Raw genomic sequence first — 14,677 nt, forward strand, 5'->3', positions numbered from 1 at the left:
AAGGTGAGGCCTCAAGATTAAATATAGCCGGTCAAGTGTTTGGAAAACCGAGTTAGGAATAATTCGGAGCAACCAGTCAAAGCGTCAAACTAGACCAACTTGCCTTCTCGCGTGTTTTTGACTAGCTCCAAATGGATCGAGAATCGAGACCAGGGAAAAGAAAAGGTAAAAATCAATTCCTAGTGTGGTGAGTCAAGGCATGACTAATGTGCACACCATGTTTGTTTTGCCAGTGGTCGGTAATTATTTTACTCTCCAGATTAACAGCTGTCAGTTACCTTCTCTGTTTCATTTTGGTATATACAAATCGGCTTTTGAAGTCTTTTTACTTCCCTAAGGCCTTTCGCAATGGATTCTAATGTTGTTTTTCCTCATATTCTCTTCTTCTCTTTTCTACTTTTCCCCTTCTTGGCTGTCTCTCAAACTAATGTGACCGTGGGTAATCATCTCATAGCCGGCAATGGAGGTTATCCATGGACTTCACCTTCCAATGACTTTGCCTTCGGGTTTCGCAGCCTTGATACAGATTCCTTCTTGCTCTGCATCTGGTTCTATCAAATACCAAATAACACCACCGTTTGGTACGCCAATGGTGGAAATCCAGTTCCAAAGAAGTCCAAAATTGAGCTTAGAACAGATGGACAACTTGTTCTTTCTAACCCCAATGGCCAAAAGTTATGGACGGCTGGAGTATCAAATCCCAGTGATGTTGTCGCTTACGCTGCCATGCTCAACAATGGCAACTTCATGCTTGAAAGTAACAATTATGTTCACCTATGGCAGAGCTTCAGCCATCCTACAGATACCATGTTGCCTGGACAAGTACTGGAAGTGGGTGGGACACTTATTTCAAAGCTGTCGATGACTGATTACTCACGGGGAAGGTTTCAGCTCCAATTGCTTCAAGATGGAAGTGGAACTCTTGCTCTCAATGCTATCTCCGAATTGCCGGCTTATCATCCCTACCAGCCTCCATACTACTATGTTACGCCTACTCAGCCTGATAATCGTTCCACGTTGGTCTTCAATGAATCATCAGGCCATTTGTATTTCCAGGGTAGCAATGGAATCATTGCGGATCTCTCACCTACTGACGTACTCCCGGTTTCTGATTTCTATCATAGAGCGACCCTTGATGCTGGGGGAACATTTTATCTATACTCGTATCCAAGGCTTTCTCGTGGCGTTAATGGAGCATGGACCATTGAGAGTTCATTTCCAGCTCCTGATAAAGTCTCTGACTTTACTAGGTCTATGGGTAGTGGTGCTTGTGGGTATAATAGCTACTGTGGGTATAATAGGTCTATGGGATGCCCATCTGTGAGTGCTGATAAGTTGATTTCATGCATATTATTTTATAGGGATAATTACTATTGCCCCCCTGTATTATAGCTTTATTACTAAAAGAACCCTACTCCTTATGAAATTACTGTTGCCCCCCTCAATTCTAACAGTGTTAAGCGACCGTTAAGGTTGAATGTTTAATGTCTATTTTGCCCTTTTACAAAAAGAATGCCAAATAAAATATTATCCTCATTTAGAAAAAAAAATCATATGAAATAATTTTACATGTGTATTTTTATCATCTTGAATTAAAAAGAAAAAGGCACCATATTGGTAGTAGGACTTCTTAAAATAGCTAACGTCAAATTAGATAAATAAATAATAATCTATTGGAAGTAGAAACTTCTTAAACTGATAACATTAAACTAGAAAGTAAATAACAAAATTAAAAATAACACAAAAAATTAGGAATTACTATTTTTTTATTACCAAATTGAAAAGTACATATCGAAATTTGAAAATGTGTATTCCTTGATTTTCTCTCTTTTTTTAGACTAGGAAAGAAGATTGTTTAAATAGGTTTAAGTTTTCCCTAATTATTCAGGATAGGAATGTAATTTAATATAAAGTGTAAATAAATAATATAAGACTATAGGGTTAATTTGGGATTTTTAAATAAATAAAATATGCCATATCATCATTTAACTAACGGAGTTTAATAGTAGGGGGACAATAGTAATTACAAGCAAAGTTGAAGGTTGAATTAGTAATTTCAAAAAGTACAGGGGATACATTAGTAATTAAGCTATAGTATAGGGGGACAATAGTAATTATCCCTATTTTATATGATTAATTTACTATATTTCCATGTATTTACGATTTTTTATATCAATTTACCCTAATATAATATGAAAATGAATATGTTGCACTCTTTCCTTTAATTTCTATAATTTTTGTGATTTTATATATTTCCTAACAAATTCTAATCAAGATTTATTACTTTTACGTGTAGAAAATGATCAATCAAATCTGGGTATTATTGCAAGAGTCCTACCTCAAGTCAAAAACATAGAGAAAATGAGTCCTTACATGCTTCTATGTTTTATTTCCTATTTAGGATTTGATCAAAGAAGGGAAAAGAAGAAGAAGAATCCAATTCAAATAAGAAAGATAGAAGAATCCCGTTTTTGAGTGTCTCTGTCCAGTTTTGATCAAGATCTTCATCGGATGGTCATCTGGTGTCCGATCGAGCCGATTTTTGGAGGACAGCTTCACGACTTCTTGGTCTTCAAATCTAACGGTGGGATTATGCATTGGAGATCTCTAAATTAGTCCGATTCATACGTCAAAACACTCATTAAGTCAGATAAGAACTCGAGTTTGATTCAAACTCTGAGTTTAATTAATCTATAAAAAGAGAGCAAACTCCAGCAGAAGGGGGAGGACGTTTTTGGGAGCTTTGGAGGAGCGGAGAGATCAAACCAGGAGACGTTGGTTGGCTTTGGAGATCTGAAGCTTGGGAATAAGTTTTTCTTGATCTTCTTTCAATGTTCTTGAACTCCTCTGTAATGTTTTTAGTTTCTAGTATGAACTAATTTAGTTTTTCTAGGGATCAGATGTAGCCTATCTATGAATTCTCACTCTTGAATTCATCAATATAATTTTGAATATTGTTTCCTTTGATTGAGTTTTTACTTCTATTCTTCATGCTTTTGATTAATTGGCCACTAATCAACTGATTTGTTAATCATAATGATCTGAGAGGGGATTTATGTGTCTAGTTCATTGGAGTAAAAGCCATGAATTACATGTAAGATAGAGATATACTTACATGGTTTGTGTAGTTGTTACATGGGAATCCATAGAGTTTAATGATTTCTCAGTTGTTGTAACCCACATAGAAATATAGTGAGTTAGCAATTGAGGGAATTTCTATTAGTACTCGAGAGAGACTAGTAGATAGGGAAGGGAATCTTGACTATCAATCAGGAAAATATTTCTCAAATTATAAAGAGGGATAAGATGGTGGGAATGCTTAGTTATGGTGAAATCTGACCCCTAGGTCTTTAGCAATTAATAATCTCAATTTAACTTTCAATTTGCAATATAGTCTAGAATAATTATCTTCCTTATTATTTGTTCAAATAAAATTGGTATAATTAATTTGGTACTTAATCTATAGTCTTCGAGGGATCGATCTTTTATCATTATATTACTTGTTACGACAGCGTACACTTGCGTTGTACTTTTTCACAACAAGTGCCCACCTGAATACACTTTCAATGATCCAAACAACACTCTCAGTGGCTGCAAATCGAAAGTTCCACTTGTATGTGAAGAGGGTGAAGAGGGTGAATCTGGTTCCTTGGAGAGTCGGTTTAGTTTCCAGGAGTTGACTGGGACGGATTGGCCATATAATGATTATGAAAGGATTCAGCCAGTTAGTGAACTGGACTGCCAGAATTCTTGCTTGCAGGACCGTGACTGTGCAGTTGTTATTTTCAGAAACGTAACATGTTGGAAGAAGAGGCTTCCAATCTCCAATGGAAAGTTGAGCGCAAGTGACACTGGAAAGGCTATTTTCAAAATAAGGCGTGCAAGTTGTTCTTAACTCTTGCAACTTCTTCAGGGCCGACTATCAAAGATCCAATAATAGCTATCCTGGTTGGATCATTGGGTGGTTCTTTATTCATGAACTTCCTATTGTTAGTCATAACTGGCCTTACTGCTTTCCTAGTATACCGCCGAAGGGCCAAAAGTAGCAATCAAGTTTCTAGCATCTCAGAGACTAATCTGCGTTCATTTACATACAGTGAACTTGAAGAAGCTACAAATGGGTTCAAAGAAGAATTGGGAAAGGGTGGTTTTGGGATAGTTTACAAAGGTATCTACCCATTAGGCTCTAGAAATCCAATTGCTGTCAAGAGGCTAGACAAGGTGGTTCAAGAAGGCGAGAAGGAATTCAAAACAGAGGTAAGTGTGATTGGCCAGACCCACCACAGGAATTTAGTTCGATTGTTTGGATTTGTGACCAAGGGACTCACAGGCTCTTGGTTTATGAGTTTATGAGCAATGGCTCTTTGGCCAACTTTATCTTTGGATTCTCAAGGCCTCATTGGGACCAAAGAACCCAGATTGCAATTGAAATTGCAAGAGGGCTTGCTTATTTGCATGAGGAGTGCAGCATCCAGATTGTGCATTGTGATATAAAGCCTCAGAACATACTTCTTGACGAATTTTTCAGACCGAGAATTTCTGATTTTGGATTAGCAAAACTATTGATGCCTGACCAGGCCTTAACTAAAACATGCATAAGAGGAACTAAAGGGTATGTGACTCCAGTGGTGGTTCAGTATGCCTATCACAAGAAAAGTGGACGTCTATAGTTTTGGTGTGATGTTGCTGGAGATTCTCTCTTGTAGGAGGTGTGTGGAGTCAGCATGGGGTGGAGAAGACAAAGCAATATTGACAAACTGGGCTTATGACTGCTACAGAGAAGATAAACTCGAAGATTTGGTGGATAAGGATGAGGAGGCTACAGCAGATGAGAGGAAGCTTTTGAATTTGGTGATGATAGCAATTTGGTGTATTCAAGAGGACCCAACGCTGAGGCCTCCAATGAAGAAGGTGTTACAGATGCTTGAAGGAGCTGTTGAGGTTCCCCGTCCACCATCCCCTTGCCCTTACAGCTCTTTTGTCACAGATGCTTGAAGGAACCTGCAGTGATTTTCCACTTCATCTCATTCAATCGATTCACACAATTGGAATTGGCACTCCAGTTTTTCTCTTCAAAAAATACATCTTTAGATGTTTCCAATGGTTTTTTTTTTTTTTTTTTTTTGGGGGGGTGTTTGTGTGGGGGGCAGGGGGCTTAGAAAACTGTTGTCTTTAACACTCTAAAGATGTTTATTGCATGCTAGAGAATTTTACATGAAGATGATGCTATTCAAAAATAGTGTAGCTTTAACAAATTGTTTTTCACCAAAAAAAAAAAAATAGCTTACAAATCATATTGTGTGCTTGTTATGAGAATTTGACCCTCGAGCTGACAAAAGCCTACAATGGTTATTGTTGGTGCTAAAATTGCCGGAGGCTTTGAACCGTAATCCTTGCATCAATCCATTCAGATCTGGATCGATCTGGCTTGCTCAATCGTCAATCAACCTCTCGCTCCTAAAATATAGAACACCAGTGAGAAACGAAGCCGATCGTCTTGATCGGTCCGTCTCCGACGATCTAGTCAGTAAATGATCAGAAGTGAGCTCTCAGAGAGCTTTAATGGAAAATAAGCGAGAAGTGTGTAAATATTCGAATGAGCTTACCTTTCATGAGAATCTTGGCTCTATTTATAGGCTTGAACACGTTGTCTCTTATCATTGATGACCGTCGGATAGAAAGTATAGATTGGATGGCTATGATTAAACCTTTGTTTAACCTTTGGGTGGTCCCTTAAATTCATTCGTCTCATCAGCTGAATCCGGTTGAACCTAGTTAGACCGATATAAACCGGAAGTGGATATTTTAGTCACAACAGTTATCATATTTATCTTCAAGCTTTATCAAATTTCCGTGATTTCTTGTGGAAATTACCATATGTAATTTTTTAAGAGAGGCTAGTGGTGTAGCCCACTCTCTTGGCTGAATATTGGTGGAGAATATTAAATTTCTAGAGAACTTCTGCTTCCCTTGCATGATATGCTCTTACAAGCATTATCCGTAATTCACAAGAAATTGTTTTGCAATTTAAAGCCATGATTGAGCTTTCGGAAATTGAGCACTTTATCAACGTGCTAGGCACAACATTCTATAAAGTGTTTTTAACAACTGAAGACGCATCTCTATTCTCAATTCCCCTTAGTGCCTTTCATTTTTTTAGGCTTCTCGTTGAGGGAGTGGAGGTTTGTAATTTGGATAGATTGGGTCAATTCTTTCAAATCCGGCCAATTCCAGCATTGAATGCTCGTAACTAAGTTTAAAATGCGAACCTTGACTTAGAACTTAAAATTCTTGACCCTAACTCTGAACGTTGATGGGACAGTGAAGCCCAATCTTGCCCTAATTGTCATTGATTGAATCAGGCCAGGATGGGGGTGGCCTTGTCCTCATTCATGTTTGGCTCTATCTATATGATCATTATATCACTATGAAGAGCAATCTACCATCAGAGAATTTTTCATATCCAATACACAAGGTTCTTGTGATTAATAGGGTCTAAGAAGGGTCAAATGTACCCAGCCTACTCTTGCTTTAGTGATCTTGGCAAATTATTGCTATGGTGAAGTACAAGTTGTGATGTCTAATTGCTATTAACACACAATGATAAGGAATCTTTTACCTCCATCCCTGAACAATTTCAAACATTTGTGATGGTGGTAAACCATCAATATATTTGCACCAAATTTGAATCTCACTTAGTATTGTTATGTTGTGGCTAGACAAAATTCACCATCTAGAATATTGTAGGCATCAAAATAGGGCCTGAATAGGCTTATTCACCATTCTTCGACATTGACTGTGAGTTGTATTCAGAATTGTAAGCTGTTTAATGTGACTAATTGCATGTTCAAAATTGTTTAGAGATTCTTGTATTCTTTGAGGGCATTTGTTGGGGCAAGGGCATTTACCTTTTCTTTGAAGTTGGATTTTCTCTTATTTGTTAAAGAGAAGGATAGAAAAGGAATTAGGGCTATATTGTGTTTCTTTCTCATCTTCAGTGAAAAATCATCTCAGAGCTTGGCCATGACTTATTAAAGTCCTGATGAAATATTTTATTTATTCAAATAAAGGATAATTAAAAGAGTTTGGACCATCAAATTAGATAGTCAAAGTTATCCAATGAGAGTGGCTAGCTAGGAAGACCAATAACGAGGGTAGAGGATTGGAGTCTGAATCACTTTTTCATCACAGGAGAACAATGTACTCCCCTAATAGTGATGGGGCTTACTTATAAATATTGAAGAAAAAATTAATGGTAAAAACTTCAGTAGGACCGATACCAGAGGTGAACTCTCCTCCTATTATGTGATAGAGAGGTGTGCAGATAGTATTATTATTTATTTGCGAAGGTACAACATTTTTATTTTTTGGTAAAATGAGGGTGTAACTTTTGGTTCAATACTAAAATAAACAATTGAAGCATTGAGGATATAGAAAGGACTTGTTGTATTTCAAAACCTCAACTTTAACAAGCATAAGATTGGTAGATGACCCAACTAATAGTTTCTGTGCAAAGAGCGACCTTCCTGGGGTCATATTTTTTATTTCCACGAATAACGATGCTTAAAAGATTCATGAAGAAGGAACTTTAGGAAATTGGAAGTATTATCTCTTGCCATAATTTGACTCTTTTTTACATGTTACGGTCACTTTTATTATCGTATTAGGGATTCTCAAAATAAAATCTTATTTTCAAAGAAAAGCATTTCATTAATTCAACACAAAGCATCAAATTCGTTTTCAGTTGTTGAAGCTGGCAGAGGTACTTGCTCTTCACAAACATTTTCAGTCACCAGTATCCCAGTGAATCAGCCAGCTGCCATAATTTACTGGTCAACTTTTTCTAGGGCTCGTAAATGATATGTTGAAAATGGATTCGTGGATTTTCTGTATTTTACATGTAAGGGGGTTTGTGGATTTTTTGTTTTGTACGTATAGGGCAATGCTACTTCATTCGAGTGATCTTGCTTCCACAATTCAATTTGATCCAAGCTCTTTATCAAGGAATTTCAGTTCACAGCAATCCGGCCGGCATATTACTATAGATAAGATCATTTCTACTGGTATCTACTAGTCCCTATCCCTACTTGTTATGAACATTTCGTTTAAATCCTTCAGCCCAAGTGAACCAAGCAAACCGATACAGCTGGTTTGGTCATAGTTCGTTGAGTTCGTAAGACACTTTTCAACGAGGCACTTCTCGGCACTTGCTTAGAAGAGCACCTCCACCTGACGGCCAGCTCTCATGAGGGGCTTCTCGGATGACTTTTCAAATGAGCATCCGACAAGCTACATCTCAGATAAAGTAACGACACCAGAGGATTCGGCGCATCTATCTCTAGACATCAATCAATGCATTAAGTTCAACATTGAATGCACTGAGATTCATTAAATGCTCATTGAGAGATAGGAAGCTTCTCATTTGCTTAAGGTTTTCTCGAGGAGTGCACCTTACCGTTTTTTCTGTCAAAGATTGGACTTGCTATCACATTTATGTTAGTGTGAATCTGATCCCTTTATTTGGTGGGATTACATCCAGATGTCTCGAGACTTCTTCGGGAAGCTTGAGCACCTGGCTTGCTGAAGAAGCTACACATCTCAGGCCATCGCCACCCTCCTTTGGGAATCGAGAGATCCAAGGGTCATGAGGCCTTCTCATTACCTCAGAGGTATAGGCATGATATATATACCCACATTCTCTATGAATGAAGTAAATTCACAAAAATTATCTTTGGTTATTACTCTCCTGCAACTACCCAAGAAGACATTTTCTCTTGGTCTTCTGGGATCATTTACTCCTCTTTATAAGGATTTGTGTTCATCAGAATCTGACTTAATCATTGGAGGTGACTTCTTGTCCCCAGAGGCGGTCCACACTCACTTCTTTGTTTTCTAGGAACCAAGAACCAGCTTTGGTCTTTTTACGAACCAATTGGTCTACAGTCAGATTTTGGAGCAACATTTAACGCCATCTGTGGGAAACGCTAACGAAAAGAATCATCAGTAGCTTCTCCCTTTGATTTTTTGGACATTTGTAAAGATAAGGATGGCCGGTGATAACTCAGGTGATCATGGTTCCAAATCCTTGGAAAATCCTCCTGTCAAGAAAAAAGAGGCTACCCGTAAGGGGGGGACCTCCAAGGATAGACATGCGCCTTTAGTACGTGAACGTCTACCAACCAATGCGGAGTTACATGCAGAACTCCCTACACAAGGAGTCACTTCTAATTCTACTCCAAATCATATGCAGTTGATGGATCTACAACAGAAAATGTTAGAGATGATGGGTTCCTTCTAGTCTATGGTGAACCAATTGAGCCAACTCATGCCACCCTCTGCTCATGTTGCAGCCTTACCTAACATAGCGGTTCCTTCCCCTATATATCAGTCGCAATGACAGGGCCCAGGGAATGAAGTAGATACGCTTCTCGTTCGGCAGGCAAGGCGTAAGGGGAAGGGGAAGGCCAAAGTTGTAGACGAAGGTGGACACTGGTCTGTTTTTTACAGATTAGGTGCTCATGCAGACAGACATTCCTTCCCTGGAGTTGGAGCAAAGTCACCTTACATTTCAAAACCTTCACGTGCATTGAAGGAGCGTGTGGCTAAGTCCAAGGGTCTTTATCAGACAATAGAGGCTCCTTTATCTATTCGGGATGAAAGTTTATATCGTCAAGTTCAAGATATGAATGAGCGTCTCTATCAACTTGACAAGAAGATCCCCGATGAAGTTCAACTTGTATTGAGTCAGGACCCTTTTGTACCTAAGATCATGACTGCACCATTACTAGTAGGTTTTTGTACTCCCACTTTTACAATTTATAATGGAACTACGGATCCCATGGCACACATAAGTCATTTCACATCTATTATGACCATGTGTGGGGGACGGGACTCTATAAAGTGGACCTGCCACCACTTGGTTCTCCCGCTTGCCCAAGCACTCCATTCACAACTTCACAGAGTTGGGATATGCATTTGCAACAAGGTTCAAGAGCGGAATCAAAAGGATTAGACAAAGGACAACCTGTTAGCTCTTAAACAGGGACGTTCGGAGTCTATCTGAGATCTCATCACTCGATTTAATAAAATTTCCATCCAGTTCAAAGACGTTGATGACAAGGTGGCCTTCACAGCCTTCAAAAGAGCCATAACTAACGAAAAGTTGGTTACCTCTATTGTTGAGAAGAAACCCAAGATGCTGGCAGAATTATTGGACTTGGGATATAAGATGGCCATATTAGAGGAGGTTTTAGAAGCAAATCGCAGTCATTACCAGGATCAGGAGAGACCTGTCATACGGAAGACTCCTGAATCAAGTTCTAAATCACGCTTCCAAATGAAAGATCCAAAGCCTAGACAGGAGTGGCGTGGTAAGCGAGTGATGGAGGAGGATGAAGAAGCATTCACCCCTTTGAATAAGTCATGATCTGCAATCTTGATGCAGATCCAAGACTTTGAAGACTAAGGGTTGTTAAAAACTCCTGGGAGGTTACACGCATGCCCCCAAAAGAGGGCTAACATGTCAAAGTATTGTCAATACCATAAAGATAGAGGGCATCCCACTAATGATTGCCGTATGCTTAAAGTAGAAACAGAAAAGCTAATTGCCAGAGGGCATTTAAATCAGCATGTGAAAGCTACTCATCGCGGGGAAACCTCACCTCCTCCGAGAAGGCATAGTAGGACTCTTCCCCAGGATAGGACAGAGTCAAGAGGAAAAGCTCCAATGGCACCTAGGGATGAGGACCTTCCTAGAATTAACACTATATTCAGAAGGCCCACTCCCGAGTCATTAAGGCAAATCAAGCAATGTACACATGTCATAGGCGCCATTGAGCCCTCAGCAGTGACATGTTTCTTTCAAAGTGAACCAATTACCTTTGCCGAGAAGGAGTTGATTGATGTCCGCACCCCACATGAGGATGTCATCATGATCAAGGTTAAGTTGGCAATCACACGATCTATAGAGTCCTGGTTGATACTGGATCATCTGTAGACATTCTGTCTCTAGATCCCTTCCGACTACTTAAGATCAATCAGGAAGCACTCCAACCAACCGTAGCCTTGCTCTATGGTTCTTCTGGAAGTTCCACCACTGTAGAGGGAAATATACAATTGGATATAACAGTGGGAATTTTTCCTCAACAAGTAACTCTGCCCACCATGTTCATGGTCGTATGCAACTTGTCAACTTACACCATCATCTTGGGTCACCCCACATTAACGGCAATGGGAGCAATAATCTCCCCCAAGCATATGATGATGAAGTTTCCAACCACTTAGGGCGTTGGTGTCTGCAAGACTAACCAAAGGCAGTCCAGGACCTGTTATCTCAACTTCATTAGAAAGGAACCGATAGCACCACTTGTAGGAATCACCCTCGCCATTTAAGTGCGTGATGATAGAGATGAAAGCCAAATGCAATGAGGGGAGCCTGTCAAAAGGTTGCAAAAGGTTCCACTAAGTGTAGTCCATCTTGAGAGAGGGACCAACATAAGACTTTAAGTAGAGGTTAGCAACCATCTTAGCCCAAAACACAGATGTCTTTGCGTGGTTAGCTGAAGACATGCTAGGAATAGACTGAAGTGTTGTAGAGCATAGCCTCGGGATTAACAAGGGAGCAACTCCAGTTGTGCAAAACAGAAGGAATTTTTCTACAGACAAACATCAAGCCATCCAAGTTGATGTAAAAAAGCTTGAAAAATCTGGCTTCATCAGCCCAATTGAATGTCCAAAATGGTTGGCCAATGTAATTATGGTGAAAAAGGTAAGTGGGAAGTGGAGGATGTGTACAAACTATACAGATCTCAATAAAGCCTGCCCCAAGGTTGCTACCCATTGCCTCGCATTGATCTATTAATCGATGCCACTGCAAGACATGAAGTGTTGAGTTTCATGGATGCTTACTCTAGCTATAACCAAATCATGATGAAACCAGAAGATGAGGTACAAGCCTCCTTCATGACCAACATGGAGAGCTACTATTACAAGGTCATGCCTTTTGGTCTAAAGAATGCTGGAACCACTTATCAGTGATTAGTAAACAAAATTTTGTACAAACAAATAGGGCATAACTTGAAGGTTTACGTGGACAATATGTTGGTCAAGAGCATTCAACAGAGGGATCACATTAATGAATTGTCAGAAGTCTTTGATGTTCTCCGAGAATGCAAGATATGCCTGATCCCCAAGAAGTGTGCTTTTGGGGTCTCTTCAAGAAAGTTCCTGGGGTTTATGGTGTCACAAAGGGGCATAGAGGCAAATCCAGAGAAAATCAAGGATATTTTAGACATGCAACCTCCATGCACAGTTAAAGAAATCCAATGTCTGACAAGAAGAGTTGTTGTCATAAATCGCTTCTTGGCAAAGTTTGGAGACTTGCTGTCATAAATCACAGTGAGTATCAAGTTCATTTTTAGCCAAGGATTGCAGCGAAGGGACAACACTAGCGGATTTTGTGGTTGAGTCCACCATTAGCTAGAATATGGGGGAAGAACAAGAGATATCTTTAGAAACTTGGATTCTCATTGTTCATGAAGCTAATAATTTGTCAGGCAGTGGAGTTGGTTTGGTACTGCAAAGTCCTCATGGCTTCATCATCAATTATGCCCTTCACTTCATCCTCTCAGCAACAAATAATGTAGCTAAGTACGAAGCTCTCCTTACAGGGTTGTGTTTGGCTAACTCCTTATGTGTCAAGAGCTTGAAGATACACAGTGACTCACCGCTAATAGTGAGCCAAATTAGAGGCATTTATGAAGCCAAGGAGGAAAAGATGGAACAGTATCTTGCCAAAGCAAATGAGCTAAAAGTCTGCTTTATTCAATGCAAATTCATTCAAATTCCTAGAGAGGAAAATGAAAAGGCTGATATCTTGGCAAAATTGGCATCAGCAAGCATTGAAGACATTGAAGTTTCCATTTTTCAAGAAATCCTTTATGAACCAACCATTGATGCTTGGGAAATGATGAAATTGATGAAGTAGAACCATCATGGATGGACGAATTAATCTCATCTCCAACATGATCAACTTCTAGAGGATCGAGCGCAAGCGCGTATCATCAAAAGAAGAGCAACCAAGTTCACCCTGGTAGAAGGCATGTTGTATGAGAGCTCTATTGAGGGACCACTTTTGAAATGCATAGGTCCATTAGGTGCACAATATGCTTTGGTAGAAGTGCATGAAGGTATCTGTGGAGCTCATATGGGGGCTAAAGCTTTGGCTCTCGAAATCCTAAGACAAGGTGGCCAACGATGGTCAAAGATGCTCAGAGTTATGTCTGTCACTGTGAACCTTGTCAACTCCACTCCTCAATACAAAGATCCCCAATTGTGCCATTGGTTTCCATTTTGAACCCAATACCTTTTGCTAGATGGGGGAATGGATCTCTTGGGTTGATCGTTGCCATCAATTACTTCACAAAATGGTAGAGGCTGAACCTACTGCAACCATCACAAAAAAGCAGAAAGAAAAGTTCACCCTCAACAAAATCATTTACAGATTAGGCCTACCCAAGATATTGTTGGCAGACAATGGCACTCATTTCGACAATCCAACGTTTAAAGAATTTTGTTAAACTTATCATACTGACTTCAGGAGAGTCGCAGTGGTGTATCCTCAATGCAATGGTCAAGTAGAGGTCACCAATCGTACCTTACTTGATGGAATTAAGAGATGTTTGGAGGAAGATCACTAGCAATGGGTTGAGGAATTGCCTCAAGTTCATTAGGCCTACAGGACTTCATCAAGACACCAACCGGGGGGAGGGGGAACACCTTTCAGATTATCTGATGGCACTAAGGCGTTAGTTCCCATAGAAGTGTTAGCATGATCACTTAGATCAACACTCTTTAATGAAGCAGCAAATGAAGAGGGACTTCAAGCAAATTTGGAATTCGATGATGAAGTCCGACAAGCAGCTTTCTATCGAAATGTGACTTATCAAAAAAAAAGTTGCTAAATATTATAACTCCAGAGTACGAAGCAAGACTTTTCGGCAAGGAGCTTAGTCCTCCGACAAGCTGATATTTTTGCCCCAAGAGGAAGAAATAAACTATCTCCTAGATGGGAAGGTCCCTACCTTGGGGTACATGAACTCCAACCTGGAACTTATAAACTCAAAGATTTGGAGACTAATAAAGAACTTGTTCGTGACTAGAATGCAATGCAACTAAGGAAGTTCTATCAGTGAACAAGATACATCCTTGAACAAGTAAGAGCAACTTGCTCGAATCCTAAGTGTTATCCTATATACATTTGTTTTCCTTTGGTAAAGCATACATTCTTGGAATCTTTCCCGAGTGCTTGTACTTAGTCATTTTTGTAAGCATTAAGTCATTTTTATAAGAAAATGTATTGCCACTCAAATTCTCCCGAGAGATCACACTTAGTAGAATTTTATAAGTGTGAGGGGTAAGGGATAAAGATGATCACAATTACTGTAAGTGCTAACATGTGAGGTGTACAAGATGGAAGTAAAAAATAATTCTTTAATCAGTGTATGCTATTAAAAAAAAAAGTCTGTGTTAAAAAGATCTAGTCATTCAGCAGCAATTGGTTGAGCTTCAGTAGCATCATCACTTTCAATCGTGACAATGGTAGAGCCATCAGGATTGATTTGTTGGAGAGGTGCTTGTTGATGACTTCTTTAGGGAGAGGGTCCTTGTTTGCTTCAGG

The 14,677-nt window shown here is 39.4% G+C and overlaps 1 pseudogene; it reads left to right on the forward strand.

Annotated features, from left to right (window-relative positions):
- The first annotated feature begins 289 nt into the window (after positions 1–289).
- LOC149023896 (G-type lectin S-receptor-like serine/threonine-protein kinase LECRK2) lies at positions 290–5,051 on the forward strand (annotated as a pseudogene).
- Positions 5,052–14,677: the final 9,626 nt, after the last annotated feature.

Source organism: Hakea prostrata, chromosome 2 (assembly GCF_041222555.1).
Source record: "Hakea prostrata isolate BN-2017 chromosome 2, UWA_Hpros_2, whole genome shotgun sequence".
NCBI classification, from domain to species: domain Eukaryota; kingdom Viridiplantae; phylum Streptophyta; class Magnoliopsida; order Proteales; family Proteaceae; genus Hakea; species Hakea prostrata.